This window comes from Acipenser ruthenus, chromosome 17, assembly GCF_902713425.1.
Source record: "Acipenser ruthenus chromosome 17, fAciRut3.2 maternal haplotype, whole genome shotgun sequence".
In the NCBI taxonomy this organism is placed as follows: Eukaryota; Metazoa; Chordata; class Actinopteri; order Acipenseriformes; family Acipenseridae; genus Acipenser; species Acipenser ruthenus.
Genome location: NC_081205.1, coordinates 30,802,629 through 30,827,045, shown reverse-complemented (window position 1 = coordinate 30,827,045; position 24,417 = coordinate 30,802,629).

Below are 24,417 nucleotides of genomic sequence, written 5' to 3'. Positions count from 1 at the left end.
TGGTCCTCTGTGCCTGCTGACTTGCCTTGAAAAAGGTGGGCAGAATAGACAAGCGGTCTTATTTGAGAAACAACTGGGAAGTGTGTTGATAACAAATAGACAATGCCAAGCTGGATTTAATATAGTTCTATCATTAGTGGGAAAACATCCTCAAAAGCATTTAAATTGGTTGGAGAACTCACTCGGATTGGAACCCTGTTTGGCTGAATGTCGTGCTTTTAGCTAGCACCGAGTTGTTTTGAATTTCAAGTCTTGGATGAAGCTTCAATTAAATTAAAGAAATATCCTCAGAGGAAGGGTGACCTTTTCAGGCAGTTTTCTTTTGGTATCATACATTTAAAAGCAAAACAAAAACAGGTCTGCGGTTTTGTTTCATGTTAGCAGGGAATGATGACAGTGTCAGGGAAGATGTTGCTAATAGCTTGCTGGGGTTTGGTTTATTTCATTTAGTTTTATTTATCTAACCTTGAGGAACCCTTGAGGCGCGAGTCCCATTTCAAAGGTGTTCTGGCTGTGCTGTGCCAGCGGCTGCATGTCCATTACAAGCTGCACGAAGAAGAGCACGCAATTTAAAACACATACAGATACAGCGAACAAAACATTAGTCAGAATATATATAAACTAAAATCCCAGTCTTCCGTTCTGTGGGATAAACACAGAGAACCCGCTTGGTTGATCAAAGACATTTGGAAATGTTGTGAAGTTCATGAATCACATTGAACCATGGACCCTGCATTCTTAATCTTCTTAATTTATTGATCAGTATGTTTACCACTGTGTTGTCAGAAAGTAATATTAGCCCATGCAAAGCCATAACTGCTTTCACAAGTTCTCAGCACAGCCAATGGTGATCACTTCATTATCGGTTACTGCCACTCTGCGTATTAGGATTAGGGTTAGGGTTGTAGTGATGGTTCTTGTTAGATTATGAAACAGCACCCTATTCAAAAAACTTTAACGACTGGTTTTTGTAACCCTCAGGAGTGTGTTCTGTCTCGGTGGACATTTCAGCAACATTACCAGTTTTGTACCATTTTTAAACTTTTCAAAGTGTTTATGGTCTTCTGTGTAATAAATGAATGAAGAATTGGCGCTGTGGAAAGTCTCAAGGCTGTCGCTATTAAGAATTGTTTCCATGTTCATGCCTGCGCTTTTCTAACCTTTGCAGCTGTCAGATTTGCCTCTGCCTGCACATATAAATCCATGTTGAAGACTGTCTTTTCTAAGGGCTAGTACTCTGTGTATTTGTACTGTAATAAAATATATTCCAACATGTTCCCTTGAATTGCCCATTGGGAATACTTGAGATGCTTCTGCAAAAATCAATACAGCTGCAATCTTTTGTAGCCTGCATTTTGACATTGCCATTTTTCTCATTCTCTTCAAAGGCTAGTTAACTTTGCGATGAATAAAGCTGTCACTTGCAATTCCCAGTTTCGATGCTGAGCCAGTCACCGTAAATGCTTGCATCACTGCCACTTTTCAGCACTCTGCATCAATAAAGGCTGTGATTGGTCTCTGGAAATAGCAGCGGTGACTGATGGGTTTGCTTGATTGGTTTCCCCCAAATGGCAGCACTGACAGATGGTTCCCCTTGATTGGTCAGTTTTAATTGATATACTGGATGATGAATCTGCAAAGTGCCCATCTTGTTTAGTTAGATTAGTTTTGTTGTTTACCTGTTATGTGCAGCACTAATTAAATGCCCTGAAATAATCGATAGCCTGCGGATGAATTGTGGTGACTTAACTCCTTTTGCCTGGTATTATTTATACATTTAGTTTAAGAAAATCATTAGTTTTAGTTATTGATAGAGATGAGTTGTCTTTGTCATTATAGCTGTAATGTGTCATTGACTTTCCTGTATCTCTTTAAATAAGGTGTACAATATCAGCAGGTGTGTTTTAGTTGCATAGTAATTACATTGTAAATACCAACCCTATGTGTCAGTAATGTGTTATTATGATGTAACTACAGTGCAATTAGAGGTTCTTCATGTAGAGTGTATCCAATTTTTATTCCAAATTCCTACTTTTAGAGGCAGCAATTCTAATTTGCTTGGATACTTCAAATTATTCACATTTTCTTTATTTACCAAAGACTCTGTGCTTTGAAACTTCAGCACGCTGTTTGTTGGGAGTCTTTTCAGAAGTGGGTGAAAATGGCCTGATAATTAGTGACCTAAGCTTAAATGGAAACAGAGGATCATATGAAACGTTCATTTACAAAATATACATGTTACGAAGTTTCCCTTTAAAGTCTCAAAACAATCTGTTAATACTTGACATCGAACTAAAAACTTTGCAAGCTGTTTGATGTGATTTATTTCAAAAGCTGAGAGCTAGTAAAAATAATGGATCCCATGCCCTCCTCTTGTAACTGCTCCCTACACCTGGGCTCCGAATGATTTCGTCTCTTTTTGGCTGTACTGCAATAAGTTTATGAAATCATTAGTCATAGCCTTGCTATTCCTCTTCAGGATCATTGACCACATTCCCAGACCCAGTGCTGAAGTCAATTTCTCATCTATTAATAATGGGCTGCTCAGCTCACCTCTGCGCAAATTTGACTTAATATTTGAAGTATTATACCCTAAACCGTGAACTAAGAGCCTGGCCATTATGATATATATATATATATATATATATATATATATATATATATATATATATATATATATATATATATATATAAACAGGTGTGAAAATAGTAACTGCTTGTATTTGGAGTATCTTATTAAATAGTAAATAGTAAATCACTATTGAAGACTTCTTGTTTACTAGAAAGGTTTTACCATAGACCTGCATTTTCAAGCTTTTGCAAAAAGCACACATATACTAATGCTTTTGGAAAAGAACCATAGTAAGCACTGTAATCTAATACATCGTGGACCTACATTCTGCACCAGGAGTTTATCATTTCCATTAAAAACATTTGGAACTAGTTAGTGAACTTTACTTTTATCTGAAACCCAAGATTCCTTTCATTTTATGTGGCACAGCAATGTGGTGTGTATTTTTGTATCATAAAGAAATTTGATCAATGATGCTTGTTCTTGTTTTAGTTTTTATTTATCTATTAATTATGTGCCACAGCGAAGGTTTACATTGAAAATTGTTTTTGGAATTCTATCAGTTTTATTACCTCAATATGTATACTTCACATTCATTTAGACAGCACAAGGGGAAGGCTTTTTAATTGTTTCATGATTTCATTGATTACTTTTGGCCCGTGACCTTGTCCACACTGAGCGTCCAGCAATGATACACAGCTGACCATGAGGTTGGAAGGTGGTCCCGACAGACTCCCCCTTCCGAACAGTCAAGCCAACAGGACGCCGTACAGATGTGGCAATTAATTAATTATAATGATCCTGGATGTTTTAGCTGACTAGTGCAAGGAAATAAAAAAAAATGCAACAAATCAAATATAAAAGCACAAAGGGATAAAGGATGATAAACAGTAGGATTGCATTGCATATAACTTTTATTGTGTGTTCAAGGTAGCCATCAAAGTGTTAAAGAGTATAGCGGAGTTCTGAAAAATATAGTGTACACATCCCCACATGCTTCTTTTCATTGTTAACATACTGACAACTTTTTACACTTATAATGTTAAAGTCTGTTTCAAAGCTGTTTTAAAAATGGCTGGTAATAAATACAGCAATAACGATCCATGCTGTGGTACGGAACAGAAAAGCCAGAGCACTTGTTGCTATGTTTAAAAAATAATAATAATAATAATAACAATAATTTAATCTCTTTAATCTCAGTGATTTAGAGGACAGGTCACTGCTTTAGAGTGCCATTTTGAAAAACAGTCATATGCTTATGTAAAAAGTTGTCAGGATGTTAACAATGAAAAGAAAAATTACAGGTACATTATTTAAACAGTTGTAGCCACTCTTTAAGTGCATGGTCAGATTTTTAACACTTTCTTCGGTTTGACCCCAAAAAACACACCACAAACATATTACATGGCATTGTTAACACAACTGTTAAAACATTTTGTTTTTACCATTCTGAATTATTATTATTATTATTATTATTATTATTATTATTATTATTATTATTATTATTATTATTATTATTTATTACTTAGCAGACGCCCTTATCCAGGGTGACTTACAGTCGTAAACAAAAACAAATTAGGTTTTGCTGTGACATGCTTTACTTATGCTATAGCTTTACCATGGTTTACTACACTTCCCTCTGCTTTGCCAATCTTGCCTTTGCCTCTCCATTCTTTTATCTTGATATACCACAGGAAAGGTATCTCACAATAGGCTGTGTACATAATTCAAAGTTTTTAAATGTATATTTATATGTGCTTGGTCTAAAAGGTTGCTTTTCTATTACGTGAGACATTCCGTGTTTTTGTTATGATCACAAACACATACTTTCTTTTTTGCAGCGTTACAGAAAGCTATCAAAGAACCGCTTCAATAAAAGCTAATTTAAAACACTAATAAATCTATTGGCCCGTGACATTTAAAACCTGTAGTCGTGGCCCCAACATCAAATGAGTTCCAGGACCATAATAGCAATAAAATAGGCATCAGAACAGCACTATACTTTTATTGAGACTGTTAAAGTGCTGGCACAAATGAGAATGACTGTGAGCTTTAAACACTGTAACTATGCAAACCTCAGGATAACAGCAATGATAAACTCACAGATTATGTTATTAACACTTCTGAGACACCGATCACGAACCATAGCTTTGGCAACATCAAAATATTTCAGTGTTATGAACGAGATGGGTTTTGATGTTTTATCTTACCATAAAGCATAATTGTACCTGTGTAGCAAGAATCAATTTGCACTGGGCCGTTGAAACCACAAGACATGTTTGCCTTTTCCTCTGATTGGTTGGGTGCTCAGTAACATGTGTACATTGATTGGTCTGCTTTAAGGATATCTTTATGACAGGCTGTGTTGTTACAGATGTGCCTTATTGTTAAAAAAAAAAAATCCAATATATTGAGAATTTCCAAAAGTTATTATCATTTCTCTTTATTGAATGTTGCTTATTTTGATTCTACAGAGACTACAGCTACCCCTATTTTGCTCTTCGTGATGGTATATTCTAATTGATTAAAACCTTACCTAAAAACAAACATTCCTTGATCCCCATCCGCCTTTGTAGTGCTATCTCCCTCCAGCCTGTGTTTCCCATCCTCTGACCTTGGTTGAACTCTGCCATCTGTTGAAGGTTTGATCGCAGCTCCAAGTGCTAGATCCTGGGTCACAAAGTAATTAAACAATATTGAGCTGTTGTCTTTGAATTAATGTATTTAAAATAGTACACAAGCATACTAATATCAGTTCATAATATTAACAATTAAGTACATATCTGTACTTAATTAAAAGCAGCATGGAGTTAATTTACAATTTTTCTCCAAATAAAGTGTATTTAAACCTTACATTCATTGCTGGGGGTAAATTGCATTGCAGTGACTGCCTGTTTTTATGTTTTGGTACTTTTCAGTGAACCACTGTTTTGTTTAACATGCTTGTTGAGTTCAGTTTTCTCTTTAACTGTCCTTATGCATTCGTAAACTTGCACTTTATTAAATTTGCCACAATGTTTCAGTCAAATCAAAGCTTAATATTATATAATGCTAATATTTCACATTTATAGCACTAATTGCATAGATAATTAGGATAAAAAAGCAGTCAGCCACAAAGTATTATATAGAGTAGATATTACAAAATGTGACAGGGCCTTAACTGCTAATTGCAATTGGTATTAAAAACATAATTACGTTTTAGCCTCTTGCTATTGACAGACTTAATTTGTGTTCAGAGGTTTTCAATTTTTATAAGCCTCCCAAAATAAGTAAAATAATTAAACAAAAGCAAACACAGAACGCACAGAGAGTTTCCAAAAAAATAAACATTAAAAATAAATAAGCAAGCCTTGCTGGCTCAAACAGCAGGTCAGGTCACTAAAAAATAACTGTATGAGGGTCCTGGAATCTCCTACCAGCTGAGTCAGGAGCCCTTGCTTTTATACATCTGGTAGAGTTCAGTTTTTGAGTGACAGCCGGTGGTGTCACTGTAGTACTGGGAATGAGCAATAGGTGGCACTGTAGTCAGAGTGAGCCATCACCTTTAGCGTTCCATTGGGGGGTAGGTGGGATTGGTTAGTGTCACATTCTGTGTTCAAGTTTAAGAACACATTATTTGAAGGGGGGGTGATTTACAACTAGTAGAATGGAAAAAGAGTGGCTTTTTATTACATACATACATACTGTATGTTGAATAAATGCACTTTATGAGTGAAGGATTTATTCTGTTATTTTACCAGTATATTATGATGATATACTTAAGTTAACGTAATAAGGTCGGATTTGCTGGTATAAAAAATATAGTGTTTCTACCACATGTATTTATTTAGAAGAAGAATGTATTTATAAAGATTTTTTAAGTACAGATACAACATTTTTCTTTATGTATCTAACCTTGATACATTTTCTTAATCCCTTGTGCTACTAAGTTGTAGCCCTTTCAATGAGCAGTCATTTGGACAAGCAGATGCAGCAGTGCTTAATGCTCGACTGCACTTTGGTTGAAATCCAATGTATTGAACGACTCCAGTGAGTGCGGCATTCTACAGCGCACAGTCAGACATTTAATACAGGACCCTAATGCATGCAGCTTGGCAACCGTGTTATGATAATCACATTTCTAAAAGAATATAAAGTTTAACGCATATTGATGTACTTGAGAAATGTTTCCACAGTAAAAGCAAACACAGACTACTGCCTCAGACAGATTGTGACTAATGTGTCAGCTAGTGATTTGATAATGGACTGAAATTTAAATCAAAGGACCAGCGATTTGTTTGATTGTATCCCTGCAGTTTATAACAATGTGAAAAGCCACTACCATAGTAAAATACAGTATATCGTAATTGTACTAAGGTATGAAAAGTGGCCATTTTCATCCATGTATATAATGAATTGTATTATTATATATCTCTGTATTGCTTGAAGTAATGAGTTACTTAAATAATGTTTTTCAAAGAATATCAAACTAAATGTTATTCAACAGACTTTGGAAAAAAAAAAACATTCAAAGTTTTTTAAATAACTCATGAGTTAGACCTTTGTTAGACGATTCTTTCGTATATGTCATCAATGGTGAAAAGAAACCTGACTTTGTGACATTCCAATTTTTCTTATATCTTGTACAAGGCCCCTTGTGATTGACAGGTGTTTAAGCCTGATGAAATGTGGGAACCATCGTCATTCCGTTAAAAGAAAAACAATCCGAGTTTGGGAGGTGCTTCTTTGCAGAGCAGCTCATATCACAGTTGGAGGACCTTTCCCACTGGAGTCATCATAGGAGCTTGCATGGTTAGGAAATCAAATCCTTTAAGCATAAGCCCATTTGTAGAGGGATTTAAAGCCATGGGCTGGCACTGTGGTTTAAAGGGATGCCCGTTATGTGTCCTGGAGACAGAAGAATTTTCAATTAGAGGACACTCTGAGAGGTGGAGATCATGAGGAGGGCCTGTGAAAACATTATGAAAGCTTGATATCCCTGCAGACTTGAAATTGCAAAAGGGAAGGGCTGTGGAATCAAAGTATTAGGGGCATGATACTCAAGTAAGACATAGCAGTATAAACCTGTCATAAGGAACTCTGCTAGAGTTCAGTGATATAAAATCATGTCTGCCTGTTCAACAAATGCAGCCTAGATCATTTGGCCTAGCAGGTTGGTCTCCAAACCTTGGAAATGAGAACCTGATGGACTACTGTAGTAGGGCGGAACCAGCACAAGCAGGGATTTCTTCTGGAACAAAAGGCTTTATTAGGTTAATGTGGGAATTGGTCCCATTTCTTCATTTCTTGCACTTTTAAAATAACAGCAAAACAAAACAGCACTCAAACTAACAGCCAGGGGGCAGGAACTGCCGACTTTTATACACACGATAGTCACATGACTGAGAGGGCCCAAACAGAAAAGTAATGGTGTTATATTTAAAAAAAACAAAAACACTAAAGTATTTTAACAATTGTGGAGACCATACCCTTTCTCTTCACAAAGAAGTAAATAATCAATATTCAAATAATTAAATCATTTAAGCCATTTTCCTTGTTTTATACTGGTCATGTGACCCCACATGCCATACCCCCCTTACTGCAACTAAAACCAAATGGGTAAATATGCACATTTATCATGAACTGTAAAATACGTACCAGTAGAAAATAGTTTACACAAAATACCAAAATAAATACTACATAAGTGGGTTTTTCACTCCACCACTGCTACATAAGGGCAGCAGTGGTGGAGTAGTGGTTAGGGCTCTGGACTCTTGACTGGAGAGTTGTGGGTTCAATCCCAGGTGGAGGTCACTGCTGCTGTACTCTTGAGCAAAGTACTTTACCTAGATTGCTCTAGTAAAAACCCAACTGTATAAATGGGTAATTGTATGTAAAAACAATGTGATATCTTGTAACAATTGTAAGTTGCCTTGGATAAGGGTGTTTGCTAAGAAATAATAATACATAGATTATATGTTAAGTAATTTATGGCAAATTGCATTTGTGTCAATTAAATGTTTGTTCCTTCTAAATGTGTAGCTCCTTTTCAAAATGTTTGAGTAGGGAACACACAGATTCTAAGCAAGGTTAACATAACTTAGTGTGTGTCCTTCATTCGTCATTTAACACAAACAGTGTGCCTTCCTTAGCCAAGCACACTGTGTTAGGATTACAGTCAAGGATATTGATCCCAGAGTGAAAAAAATATTAATATATATATATATATATATATATATATATATATATATATATATTATAACATTTGCAGCAAAAAAACAATTCTTCAATTAAAATGTTATAACTATTGCATCAAAGCTGAGATTTGGTATTGACCAGGCAGAAGCAATTAAATAACTTTCCATCAGGCAAAGATAAACACAAGAAGAGTACAACTGGTTTGGCATGTCCTTCTTGTCTATTTGTAGACTCGCTGTCTGTAGTCTTAAAAAACAGAGAAAATTGGGCTGAATATAATGATCTTGACCTGAGGGCCAGTGTTGAAATCCAGACAGCATGTGTATAAATAGACAAGGCCATGCAAATGCTCAAGAAACCATCAGCAAACAGGGATTCGGATGTTTTGGTACCGACTGTCAATTATGTTTTGTATCTAAGAAACTAGACATTTCTCACAGATAGAAAGTTCAATCAGAAAGGTAAAGTAAGAATGAATAACATTTCAGCAGGCTAGCTCAGGAAGCTGAAAGAACAGAAGAAAGGTGCTTCATAAAGTTCAAGGACTCACTTTCATGAGAGCTGGGCACATATGATAGGCAGAATGGAAAGAATGGCCTACACTGGAAAGTGCTGCTCCGTACCTCCGTGCATGTGCATGTGACTTCCATCAGTGTCCAGATCTGAAGGAAGTCCTTATTTACAAAGGTTCTCAAGTCCAGAAGATCTGTCATCAGAATTTTGGAACTGAACCTGCCAGCAAGTATAGGCTTGGGTGAAAGGACAGGTACATGGTTTGACGAGTTCGCTGAGTAGAAGGGGGATCGCTGTGTGTTAACTCAAATAATATAAAAATTGTCTCCAAAACTAAATGGGTTATTATTATTATTTGTTTATTTAGCAGACACCTTTATCCAAGGCAACTTACAGAGACTAGGGTGTGTGAACTATGCATCAGCTGCAGAGTCGCTTACAATTACATCTCACCCAAAAGACTGAGCACAAGGAGGTTAAGTGACTTGCTCAGGGTCACACAATGAGTCAGTGGCTGAGGTGGGATTTGAACCGGGTACCTCCTGGTTACAAGCTCTTTTCTTTAACCACTGGACCACACTTTAGAAAGTTCTTGCTTTTAATATTATTTTAAGAAAATGACTCTCATTATAAAAAAAAAATGCTCAAAACGTTTCAGTTTTGTCACATATATTGTAGTGAAAAGAAAGTAACTTGACTACATTTAGACCTGGACTGAAAATAAAGGGTTAGAAATGATGAGACTCTTGGGAGCTTTGTGTGAGGAACTATAATGTTCGAAGAAGAAAGTTGATTACAGATAAACAAAAATCAAAGAGAGACACTGTACTACTATCAGAAACACTTGTTTAAGAATATACTGTATTGAACTCACATTTCACCTCATTCCCACAGAGCTCATAAGATGAATTGCTCATTGAAGACATGACAACCCCCAACTGAGGTGATCAAACTTGTTGTTTCAGTTCAGGCCAAAATCAATCCCAGCTCACCTTTTAAACTTGAATTCTAAAAAATCTTTCACTCTAAAGTTGAGAACCCCAGTGTGGTCCTGTCTGCATACTTAAATGTGTTTCTAGCCACTCATGGTTTTGGTATTAATATTTTACATTTTTGCTGCATAGCTGACTTTATGTTAATATTTTCCAATATGGTATATCTGTCTATCAAGTACTAGGGAAGCATTCCTTTCAACAACAATTCTACTTAAATGTTTAAATCACTGCTTTAATTTGATTGATCTTCTTGTTTATGTTGAATTTAGCCTATATGTCTCCACATCTTAGCCCTGGGAGTTCCAACTTAGACAAGAATGAGTAAACATGATCTCAAGAGTCATTGGCTTGGTGGTGTTCACACGTTTGTAGTCTCATGCTGACTGACATCAGGTCATATTTATCTCTAATGCTATACTGTTATGGCCAGTCCAGTGGTCAACTTCATGAATGTCTTCAGTGTGAAAGAAGCATGACTTATGTACCTTCTTTGAGCTTCACAGTATCTCTACAAGTTAAGTGTCAGAAAGCATTTGGAAATGCATTGATAAACACACGTTGGGCTAGATTCTCAAGGCTCTTACCTTGGATTTAAATACAGTGTTTATTTTATATTAGGAGCAGTTTCTGAATATACTTGATCTAAGCTGACTCTTTCCAGAAAAGCCTGATACTGGGATGGCGAATGGAGTAAACCTACTGGAATTTTATTTATTTATTTATTTTTTATCATAAGAGGTACAGAATTTATAGGGTTTAAAGGAAGTGTTTTTCCGAGGTGAATCATTGAAGTGTGTTATGTATGATGTAGGAATCTCACAATGCTCTCCTTTTCTTCAAGATGATCAGTGGAGCTCTCAGAGTCTACCTATGGCGCCACTACTCTTTTTTTTTTCTTAATCAAGATTGATTTACATATTGTCCAGACAGCAGACCAGCCTGTCTCAGTGTAATCATTCCAGATGTATGTCTAAACTGTTACAACCATCAAGGCCAGGGATGGAACATGGAAACTCCCAATCCAATTTCACCAGCAAACTCAGCAGCTGATTGATTTGTCTTTTAAGGCCCCTAAGGTAGATTGGATGTTCCGTCAGAAGGGTGGCCAAAAAAATAAGTTCCAAAAGCAGAGTTGCCAATCCCCAAAACCTAAGGGCAAGTTGAGCATGTGAATTCTGGACCATTTGCATTATTAACATCTACTGTTTTTGTGCCAAAGTATTGTGGAACAGTATCGCCCAATGCTATCTATCATCTCTCATATCCTACACTGTCTGTGCTACATTCCTATTTTGTCATAACCATTTAAAAAAGTGTACTTTTAAAATAAAATAGAACCTGTCTCATAGAGCTATGTGTGTGTGTTTTGTTTTGTTTGTTTAGAACTACTGTGCATCAATGTAACGATTGTATGTACAGCACATGTATTTGTACCACTTGTAAAGCATGACATGCATTGTAACAGGGTTTACAAAACCAGAAGGCTATGAGCATTGGACCAACAACCAAGTGAAGCCACGACCCTGGTGTAGACACTTGTTAAAGGATCCATGCTTTCTGTTTGTTTGCTTTATGGCTGTTTTCGTAGGTTGTCTTCTTTAGTGAGGAAATAGCAAGCAGATATACCTTTGACCCCTGCTCCCCAGAGAGTCCAGCCCACAGTCCGACATGTGGTCGTCTCATTTAGGGAAGGAGCCAAACTGTTTTCTTTAATTGGCCATGCGATCTCCTGCAGCTGAAACAGATTAGTGGCAAATTCTCTTCAGAAAAACTCTACAGGTTTATAGGGTAGATGGAAATTTAGGGAGAAAGCAAGAGAGAACAATAAAAATGTCAGGTAAGTAATTGACATACTGTACTGAATACATATGTACACCTATCATTGTGTCAAATAAATCCTGCTCTACAAAAACACATTGAAAGCCAGTAGAATGGATGCTGTAGGCATGGTCAAGACAATTATGAGCTAGGTGATCTGGGATTCAGTCCCTGCTCCAAGGAGGCACAAGTTTCTCTCAGACAGACAACATGAAGGATGTGTGCTTCCCTCTGGAAACTTCTCACATGTGGTGCTGTTTCAGTCAATACGTGCATGGATTACATTCTATCTTGGCCCGACAAAGTGACACAGATGCCTTTTGCGTGTTTCTGAACAATTGGGAAACTTTGCAAAATGTCTTATGCAGTAAAATGCTACACCACAAGCAATAATGCAAAAGAGCTGGGCTCTTCTGCATTCGTGGTTTTGGAGCTTTTAACATCCTCTCATCTCAGCGACTGGGGACATGACACACAACACTGCCCATTGCATTACGAAGGCAACATTGTTTCCTGAAGTTGGCTGATTATTTTTTTAAACAAGATAGTAATTTGAAGCTCTGGTGGTTTTTACTGCAGAAAAGGTCAGCATCCAAAGCTGTGAGACCTTCACTGCACACTGTGAAAAGAAATCTAAATAATCTGGATATTTCTGGTCTAATCTGCTATGGTGTTTTAGGGAAGTCGTTTGCTGTGTCTCGATGTGATCCACCTCCACAGCTGTGTCACCATTGGAACTGTTGTATTTCCATGCAAACTATATCCCCAAACCCCAAAGATTTTGTTGTTGTTGATAATTGATCATATTTTGAACAATCAGCTGGTACATATTACATACTGGCTGTAGCTTTTATTAAACTCATGCATAAGCCCTACATTTCCTTGGAAATTCCCTTTAGAAATGGGATTTATCCTCCCATTATGTCCCTTTATAATATGCTTATTTAGTAATAACTGTCATTTATATACTTTTACTTAATCCACCCTAAAGCCTCATTCAACAGCAGCAAGACCCAACAGAAATATATTTCTCTTCACTTGCTACTACAAGTTAAACTTCTCCAAAAATACGTAAATGTTAGCTTTGCTACTAAACCTAATCCATCTTGGAATGCAAAAAGGAAGACTTTAAAATGATCAAGTTCAGAATGGATTTGTCTGTTTGGTTTCGCACTACAAATATGGACCATTTGCATCTGAAGTTCGTAAATTCATGAATAGAGATGTGATGAGTTTCTGAATCTTACAATAGTAAACATAAGTACAAAGTATCCTTTCTTTTTTTTAAATTTAGTAGTCGCCAATTGTTTTTATCATTTTCTCCCCAATTTGGAATAGCCAATTATTTTTAAGCTCAGCTCACCCTGGCCTACCTAAATACCGATATATATATATATATATATATATATATATATATATATATATATATATATATATATATATATATATGCCTTTCCAATTATACTGTATATATCCTGCTATTGCTGAGTAAGATGCTTTTTAAAGAGAGCTAGTACTAACAGAGGGCCACACCCTCTCTTCTGCACACAGCCTTGTATAGAATGTGCCAGCTTTGTGGAAAGTAAAACTTTGGAAAAAGAAGGAAATATCAAACATGTCACTTTAATTTCTAATTAGGCACAATGGCTGTCAGAAATATGTTGCAAACAAATAAAAAAAAACATTACTGACAGATTAAACTGAAACACATGTATTTGTGTCAGTCCTAAACTACTGAAAATTGGCACTAACAAATAGGCTTGTAAATCCAAAAAACGTAAGAACATAAGAAAGTTCACAAATGAGAGGAGGCCATTTGGCCCATCTTGCTTGTTTGGTTGTTAGTAGCTTATTGATCCCAGAATCTCATCAAGCAGCTTCTTGAAGGATCCCAGGGTGTCAGCTTCAAAAACACTATTCTAAAACGGTTCAAAGAAATGTAGTTTGTTTTAGTGTTTGTAATTTTCTAAAAATCAGTTTTGCTGAAACATGCTGAATAAGATAGGGATTGTGTTCCATGTATTGTTTTTTTACTGTTCCACATTCCATGCATTGTTATACAGAAATATGAAATACAAAGTTTTTTTTTTCCTTTTCATTCTGTCTCAACCCACAGATACAATTACTCTCACTCCCAGACTATGTTATCAATTTAATCCAGCAACTGGAAGGTATTATCTACATAAACATTTGGATTGTGTGTGAGTGATACACATACAGTACAAACAGACATAAACAGATGAAAATCTCTCATGGACCAAGTTAAGATATTCCAGTAAGATACAACAACATGTAAAGTCAACCTAATTTAATTTGAAGATGTTTAGAATGTATGCAAATGTATGTGCTGTGTGGTTGTTAAATTAGGCTTAAGCTTGTCATGCAAAAAAATATTTGTTTCTATTTAAACAAGAAATGTAATTTGTATTCCCCTCTGAAGCAAAATGTGTAGTTAAAAAAAAAAAAAAAGACAAACATGACTCTTAATGTCATGCCATTTCTGCAGTTTATTTCCTGATCTCAAAAACCCTATTGGTCCAGAAAATAACATTTATTTCTACAGTTTTTTTTATATAGCGCCTTTCATAGTGGACCACCATCACAAAGCGCTTTACAGCGGTAGGCTGTGAACAGTGCATTTTATGCTGAGTCACTAGGAGTATGAGCTATGCAGGGCAATATATAGCTGCCCTTCACTGCTCCAAGCAAATTTCACTGTGGAATAATACAGCCATCTTTCAAAGCAGTGGAATTCGCATGATTTTTAATATCAAGCCTTAAACATGGGCTTTATGTTTGTTAGGACAAATCTACTAAATCTAAGACTATTCCATACCAGCACCCCTGTACCTCCAGGCGCGGCATTTTTCAGAATCAAAAACTGGATTTATTTTAAACTACTAAATATCAGCACTAACAACACCACTATTCTAGCGTCTGAGTATTGGAGTGAATACCTAAAAAGAGTCGAAATGCAATATAATGCAAATTATTTCCATAAAAAATTCCGGGCCAGATTCTCAAAGTTGTTCACATCATTAGCGCAATTTTTATCTGGAAGAAACTGAAAAGCACAAATTACGATTTTGAAGAAAAGATATTTGAGAATCCAGCTCTTTATTTGAATTTAATGTATGCATAAGTATGCATAAGTTCATTGAGCTAAAATATTTAGTTTAAATTTGCAGGCCAATAAGTGTCAAGCATGAATGCATTCAACATTCAGAATCGGGGGGATCAGTCATGTCATCAAATCAATAGGCTGCCAAAACATTGAGGTGAATGAAAATCACGGTTCATGTATTGCATATAATGTATGTAAGTCATTAAAGGGTAATTTTTAGAAGAAACAGGCAATCGGCTGAAAAGCAACCATGGCAGAAAACTACACCATGTGCCAATTGAAAGCTTATAAACATTTCAGAACATTTAACTTAACATTAGCAGTCTGTAGCCTGGGGACACAGTCACCTTAAATATTAAGCTAGACTTTAAAAAATGTCAATCATTCCGTGAATTCAAAAGACCTTATTCAGAGCATTTAGGCAAAATGAAGTGCCCTAACACCATATCGGCAGAATTGTGGACAAATCTAAATGGCACTTGATGTTTATTTAAAATGGTGATTGCTACATTTTGTTTCCACCACTAATAAGGAGCCAGTACCTAATCACCAGACCGCTGGATTGACTTCAAAATAAGCAGTGGAAGCAATTGATAACACATAATTTGGGTCCCAGTCATCTGTGGCTGTAGCTGAACAGCCGTTGAGGATTGTGTAATGTTCTATCCAAAGAATGTTGGTTAGGGCAAAACTCCAGTCATTTTAAAAACATTGTCAGGGCTGTCAAACCAAGTTTGACTTAAATATGCTATCATCTGTTTAAAAAAAAAAAAAAACATCAGTCTGCTAGGGGCATTCCAGATTCTCAAAAATAGAAGAAAAAAAACATGATTTCCGTCAAGAATTACTCCTATAACCGTCAGTACTTACTCGCGACCTCCACTTGTACATGGAAAGGTGTAGGGCGATGAGGCACTGACTGTTAAATAATGCCTCTTCTCCCCAAATCGAGGTTGATCTGACCTTGCTCCTCTGAAGGTGGTGGCTGATCTGATTAGAGCAAGATTTGCTGAGGTCAAGGCATGTGCTCCATTTCCTGTGTTTGGAAGTATATGTACAGAGAGCATTACCGGGCTCTTTACAAGTCTGCTTGCTCAATAGAGACACCTTGACCTTGTAACAGAGACAGACAGCCGTAAATGTTACAAATGTTACAAAAAAGTGGAGGGGTGTGTGGGTGGTACAGTGAATGAATATTTTGCTGCCTTAACCACACAGACAGCCAGCTCTACAATCAGATGGAGACAGTTTTAAACTAATGTTTTGTTTTGTTTTATTTTTTTCTCTGCAGGTCTCATTCATCCAGGCTGAAGTCAAGTAGCATCAGTTTAATAGGACACATACTTCTGAATGGTATTTCCCACAGCAGAAGAATCCACGTGTGATGAAATGTGATGATTGGATACCCCATCTACCCCGGTAGAGGGAGGCCCTTCTCCTAAGCAGTTTTAATAAACCTCAACCAGCACCCCACTTATCTCTATTGAATCTTGCCTGTAAACAGAAATAAGAGGACTGCAGTATCCAGTACTTGCACTCCTTCCAGTTTTACGACCACTTAATCCATAACCGAGGTATAAACAGTCTGACTTGTTTTCATAATGTTTTCAGACCAATAAAGAATGTATTATTTAATTGCAGTAATGCACTAGTCTTTATTTTGTGTTTCTTGTGCTGATAAGAAAAAAATGCACTCAAAGTAGGCAAAGATGAAGATTTTTATCAGGCCTAATTTGTTTACAGCATGGAAAAGATAAAAGTAATGTGCTTTTAATGTGAATAGTGCATGCCATTCCTGTTCATATAATGGGGGTTGCAACCAATTTATTGATTGAAGGAAATGTTGTTTTTATACCAGTATCCATGTGCATCAGTGTGGAGTAGTGGTTAGGGCTCTGGACTCTTAACCAGAGGGTCGTGGGTTCAATCCCAGGTGTGGGACACTGCTGGTGTACCCTTGAGCAAGGTACTTTACCTAGATTGCTCCAGTAAAAACCCAACTGTATAAATGGGTAATTATATGTAAAAATAATGTGATATCTTGTAACAATTGTAAGTTGCCCTGGATGAGGGTGTCTGCTAAGAAATAATAATGTAATGAAATCAATGTTCTGCAAGTATAATGGTATTAGGAGTATCATAAAATAATGGATTTTTAACTTCACTAGTTGACATCAAATCTGTTGTACATCTGGACTGGATAAATGCACAAAAAGTTGATAACTGACTTGTACTACATGCTGGTTTTTTCTTAGAATATTTCTTTATTACACTTCACATCCCATAGGTATAGTTAGCAAAGACAGAACTGATTTCTGATGAATACTCACTAGTCAGTGTTAAGACAAAGACCCAAATGCAGACCAGATTGAAAATACAGTTCTGTGACCTTGTGAAATGTTTTATATCCTTGAGGAAAAGAGCATTTGATTGCAAGATTCCAAGGTGACTCCATTGTGGAAGGGAGCTGCATTCTGGAATTATCTGAACATTCCATTAGAGGTTTGGTAAAAGAAAGGCTATTTACTTGAACATGCTGGATAAATACAGAATTAGATGAGAACTGCCAGCACAAACAGCAAATGGAGAAAGAATAATAAATCATTTTCAGATAGGCATTCACTGAAACGTGAGACACAAAACTTAATCTGTACTTCTGAGATTCCCACTATTACTCATGCCAATGCTGGCTCACATTGACTGTCATTGATCAACAGTACTAGTCGAAAATAAATACTATTGTCGTGTATTAACATGCGTTTTATTTTTTTTCCTTGGCATACTAATAGAAATGTTAAAGATGGCATACAGTTAAAATTTTCAACACTCTGGACCACATTATGATATGATACTATAATACCTAAAAAATGCAAGAAACATATGTATGTATAATAAATAAATAATAAAAAAGGGAGCATGCCAAACCTAAATTAGAGAATGTAACTCGGAAGTAAAGTCTTATTATTATCACTATTGCTGTAGACCCAGGGCTGGAAAGCACATTCCAGGGCTGTGCAGTTATTCATGTACATCTGTACTTGGAACAGCCATTAAAAATCCAAGACATGTAAATGCTCACATTTTAATTTGTACAAGTGAGACCTGAGCGTCCCATTTATTTTCTGTTTCAGCTAATTAGAGACTTCCTCTTACATCCATAGTGGCCATCCTAACCTGACCCTCAGTTCTAAAGCTGCAATTAACAAGCCCCAAGGCAAGAGTAAATATAATTTCCCTTTTCATACATTCAGGATGTTGTAAACCATTCCAATTAGCTTGTTATTAGTCCCAACACCTCAGCTGAGCTGAAACAAATTGGCTGCACTCATGAAGTCGAATGCAAGCCCCCAGAACTGGCTCCCAGTAGCAGGTATTTTCCACCATGTTGCAAGCCATACATTTGGAAGGCAACCATATGCAAGTGAATACATGTTTATTGCCTCTTTTTTATTAATGAGGCAGCAAATTTAACATAAATACACACTGCCGGTTATATCATCCTTTCCAGTTCATTACCCAACTAATGTTGAAGCTAAAATATCAAAAACGGACACCAAACTGCTTTGTGTCATTCTCAGATCTCCATTTATTTGTTAGAGAAGACGTTGAAGTATTGAGACGCCTTAATAATTCCCCCAATTTATGATATTTAAACCAAACTTAAAGTGTTGTAAACTGCTTGCAAAAAACATGCGCAGTAAGGTGCAGAAATAGTGCTAAACACAGTTGATGGCAATAATCTAGAATCGTAATTGTGGGCTTTGAGCTTTGAGTAACTGACTAACTCTTATCTTGAGCAAAACATGTTTCAGAACCACTGTGACACAAAGAAGGCTTTCCCAGCTAAGCTTTGTAATACTGGCAAGTATGAATGACCCTGGGTTGGATGTGACCCTTTTCTCCAAGCTGTACACTATAAATATTGTAGTGAAGTGTGTTTTCAGGACGCTGACTATTTTGGCATGCTTTTCTTGCTTTCCTTCAGGTTGATCTCCTATCCTCCCACAAGCAGAGTCCTATCTAAATAAACTGCCTAGTTAAATGCATCGGGGGGTTGACAGGCGGACTGTTGAAACAGTTTCCACATGGGAGCGATCTGCGGCAGTTAAGTTTACAGTATTTCTTTAATGCTGAATTATTAGCCCAAGGGGGACAATAGAAAGAGCACAACTCTTATGTGAATCAATGGGAGGTTACCGTGTTTAAGTTGATATATTTTGCATGGGGGTGAATCTTCAATGTGGTGGCAGGTTCACCTGATTCAAAGTGATAAAAAGAGTCTGGAAAAATGTAATACAAAAAAAAAAAAAAATTGAACAAGACAATTTATAATAATATTTTTTTTAGTTATGCAGGGATGGATACATGGCTCTGTGGCAAAGTGCCCCGCCCCTGTGTGCATTTGTGTGTTTTGTGTATGTATGCGTGCGTATGTTAAATGTTGGTGTATAGATTGGTACACGGGATATAAACAGGTCTGTGTTTCACGTGTGTTTAAATTGTATATTTGTATTTAGGCACGGGATTGCACATCACGCACGTGCATTTAAAATATAATATGCGAGCACGGGGTTGCACAGAATTAATTCACGTGCTGGGATTCAAGTGAATAATTAATTAGTAATTGAATCCCAGCACAACAGTATATATAGATGCACATTTTCATTCAGTCGGGGTTGGTGTTCGGTGAGTGGAGAACGGGATTGGAGACGGAGGTGAAGTAAAATAATAATAATAATAGTAAAAGTAATAGTTAACGTGTTTTCACTCACCGTGTTTGTTCGTCTGTCTGTCCTGCACCGTCTGTTTAGCGTTTAGTCGTTTTGTATGTCTATTTATTTTGGCGTGTAGTGCCGTGTCCTGTTTTGTTTTGTGTTAAAACCTTTTATTTGTTAATAAACGCTGAGTGCAGCCATTGCACTCAGCTCATCACAACCACTGTCTGTGTCTGTGTATTCCTGTCTGGTCTGACGCCACCCACTCTGGCCGTCTTTGTGACAGGCTCCCATTGCATAGCAGTTTGATCAATTCCTGGATTTACTATGACTCTAAGACACACCTGAGTATGTTACCTGTACACTGCTGCTATTCAAAACCTGGAATGGGTGAAACTGCTTTGCAGTATAAGTCTTGTTTCCATTCCTGTTCTGGAGCTGACACTTCAATTTATCAGTATTTTTGTCATTATTTTTGCCTTAATTGCTTGATGATTTCATTAAAACAATTCTAGACTGCATCAATTTAACTCATTTCAGTTACAATTATATAGTTACAGAAGAAAAAAATTAATAAATAAAGAGAGTGATTGCTATTGACTGGAGTTAACAACCACACCTGCTCATGCAAATAGACTCAAATGTGAATCAGCATACATTGTGAATCAACATACATTTAAAAACAGCAAAGTTCAACTGCCGACCTTGCTTCTCGTCCAAACATATACAAACGTAAGAGCTACAAAAGGGCTCTACGAGCAGATAAGCACCGCCTTGATGAATGCTAATAAAGAGAATGTTACTTGTTACGCTTACAGGATAAATATTTGCTTTTTGGTAATACTTTATTGACATTTCTTTGATTAACATTATGTTATTACGCTGATCAATCAAATGTAGGCCACCGATCTGGACACCTTCACTCGTAATGTGATCTAAAAGGATAATATTAATTGAAATGAAATGATATCAACACAAAAAAAGAAGGGAAAATATACAGTAATATTGAGTGCTTAGATTTGCTTATAATAATTAGAATTTCCAGATGTCGGTTACTCATACTTATAGGGTGATGATTTCACTTGTCCATCACATTTTCTATATATATATATATTTCAGATTCAAGTCATTTTAAAAAAACTTAAACTGTTACATTACTTTAAAAAAAAAAAAAAATCTGAACAAAAAAAAGCTGTGGTGGAAAAACTTGATAACCCACAAAACATTTTAGTGTTCAGAAAATTGGATGATCAATCTCCACCCACAGATGACGTTGTTTTCTCATACTCGTACCACTGATTTAGAGAAAAATGCATTGAAATAAGTAAAAAGAAAATAAAGAAAAATAAATAGAGCCATGATTCTCACATCACTGTGTATGTGCACATACCCTAAGCATTCGGAAAAGTGACGCACATTCATAATTGATGAGACTCTGATTCAATAAAAACTTACCAAGTCTGAAGAGCTAACCTCAATAACAGCAAAGAACAAGGTTAAATAACAGGAGAGATCTCTGACAGACAGCATCTCATGCTGTTAATTACTGCAGTAAATAGATAGTAATCTTATTATCCTCCACATCAAAAAAATGTCTAATATGATAACAACACATGTGTTATGCATACATACATACATACATGTTGTATGTGTTGTATATTTATACGCTGTATATATTTTCTTAAGGTTTTAATGTCTTGCTTGGCTGGGTGGGGTTCAGTACTGCCTGTTTCAATCCTCACCCAGACCCAAACAGCCAGGCTTTTGTTTATAAGGTCTCTGCCAATCTCCAGAGCTGGGCTGTCTTTTCTCTCGAAGTTGCGGAAGCTTTAATGCAAAGACAAACCCTTTAGGCTGTTTCTGAGATGATGATTTATATAAATATACTCCCCACGGCTTCTGGTGAAATAGGCCATCTTCTCCAATGAGTGGAAATTTACCGGGATACTGCCACCTTGTCTGAAATATGCATAGCAGGAGAAGATTCGTGCCTTATGCAGTAATTATTATTATTTTTTTCTTCTAATAAATTAGTTGTTTATGCTTAAAGCTTTAAATATGGAAACTAAATAATAAAATTGTATTTGGTTTGCATAACATTATTCATTTTTGTTTGTTTATATCCCTAAAGCAATCTACTTGCTATAAAAAATAGATTTTAAGTAAAATATAAGTTTTTACGCAACCTGTTATTAACGCGTTCCTTTCCCATCAGCAGTACCAATCTTTAAACTGAACCACAGTGGCGTCCCTTGGCAGTGTCTCAGTGTGGCATTCATTGTTGATGTGGTCTCTTTGCTTTTCCTGCAGCTATTTGTCAAGCTGAGAAAAGCTTTAATCATGTGATTATTAGAAATACAAAATACATGGTCATCTGTTTCATCTAGAGACTGAGTTGGCTTGATCTGGCTCCAATTTGGCTCACTGCAGACCACATTACAGTTTCCTCTGGATCCTCTGTGCACTTCATTCCAGTCCAATGGGCTGTCAGAACAGAATGAATGATGAATCCAAGATAATCACTAAACAAGACAGAAAGGAAATGTACCCCTTGCTGTGCACCTTGCAAGCCAAGAAATACACCTTCATTCATATATACTGTGTATTTATTTTTTGAATTCATTCATGACCAATCAAATGATTAGGTTGCAAAATTATTAAGCTACAAAATGATTAGGTTGCAAAATTATTAGGTTGCAATAGCATTTGAACTCTGGCTCCAAGAGTTTGAATTGGTTGGATTCTTAGTGAGCGAATGTTTTTTCTGGTCTCAGATGAGCCCTCTGGGAAGGGTAACAAACATAACAAACTGGTGCACACAATTGAGCACAATGCAGAGGTCCTGTACTGAATCACAGGAGCGGTGCATTAGCAGCGCTTTGTGGGCTCATAATCTCTCAGGGTGTGCTAAATTCATAGGACTGGAAGGAATTAACCAGCTGCTGAATGCCCTTAGTGCTGTAACCTGTGTTCAATTCCAGGAGCTACAATGCTGTAGTAAAATTATATGACAAACAATTCGAGTTATCAAATAATTGCATTTGTTTATTTTAGTAAATTCTCTATAGTTGAGGAAAATTTCATGAACACTTCATTTACATAAATTCAAGAGTTAACCCATATACCCTCACAACGCATTCCATTCATAGCAATCGATAGATTACATTACTGGATGTGTTGACTGGCACTCTGACGGCTGCAGAATTTGGGTCTGCTTTCCACTACAGCTAGCTTCGCTGGGATCTGGACTTGACCCCCGCTTGATACAAATATGTTGATTTATTCCCAGGTCCTGATTGCACACTAATGGAAGGCCAGTCTCCTTAGTCCCAAGTAAAAGGAGATTGCTGCCAATCCTTCCGCTCAACCTCATGCACCCCCTCGCTGGCTGGCACAGGAAGGGGCGCCTGAAAAGCCTCCAGCTCCCTTCCTTCTCTTATCAAGAGCCACGGCAGAGGGAAGCATTGCTGATAGGGGCCAGGGGCCAGGGACCTTGTGGGGGGGGGGGGGGACTTGATAGAATATTAAAAAGAGGAATGACATTTCAGTGGAACAGCGAGGACAGGCAGACCTCTAGATGTGAAAATATTGATTAAATCCCATCAGACCTGCAGTTATTTAACCATTACACCTCGGTCTGGCAGCCAGCACACTAGACTGGTCACACTGGCCAGGCATATTAATGGGGTACCTACATTTGAAGTATTTTAAATCCTGTGTACTGTAAATGTTCTTACTGCAGTCTAAGGCTGTATAATACCTTTTAATACATTCAGTACATCTGTGCTAATCAAGCTCTGGAAATAAAATAGCAAATCATATTTAGTACATATTCACTTAACTGATTTAAACAGATTTATACTTTTGAAAATAGTAAACATAACTAAATGTATTCAACGTTCCCTTCACCGTGTTTTCAAGATAACCCCCTTCAGTGTGGTGGTGGAAATCCCAGCCATGTCACTGTTTTTAGCTTTAGAGAAAAGGGAATAATATCCTCTTACAATAAATTGAGCAAATGTGTATTTCATTTGGATTCAGTTAACTCAGTTCTGTGACTTATAGTTATTTGTATTTGTTGTACGTTCCTAAAACGTTGACTGAATTGCTTCAGAATGATTGAGTTGTGCTAAGTCAGTTCTAGTTACCAAGTAAAACAGTGGTGTTATTGATTTGCTTCATTTTTTTCACAGGTGTCAGTGCAGTAAGCTCACGATCTAGTTGATCAGCTACTCACTTGTCAGGTCAGAAAGTGACACATGCCCAGCTATCATCTGTAATTATGTAATTAAGTTTTCATGATCCTAACCTCAATTTTCCTGTTGGGATCTATCTGTCTATCTATCTATCTATCTATCTATCTATCTATCTATCTATCTATCTATCTATCTATACAGTATATTAATCATGCATGTGTTCTGACTTTTAATGCCAAAGCTTTGAAGCCATTCCTTCCACACTACAGGTGTCATTATTAACTTAATAAAAGGGGGCCGGGACCAC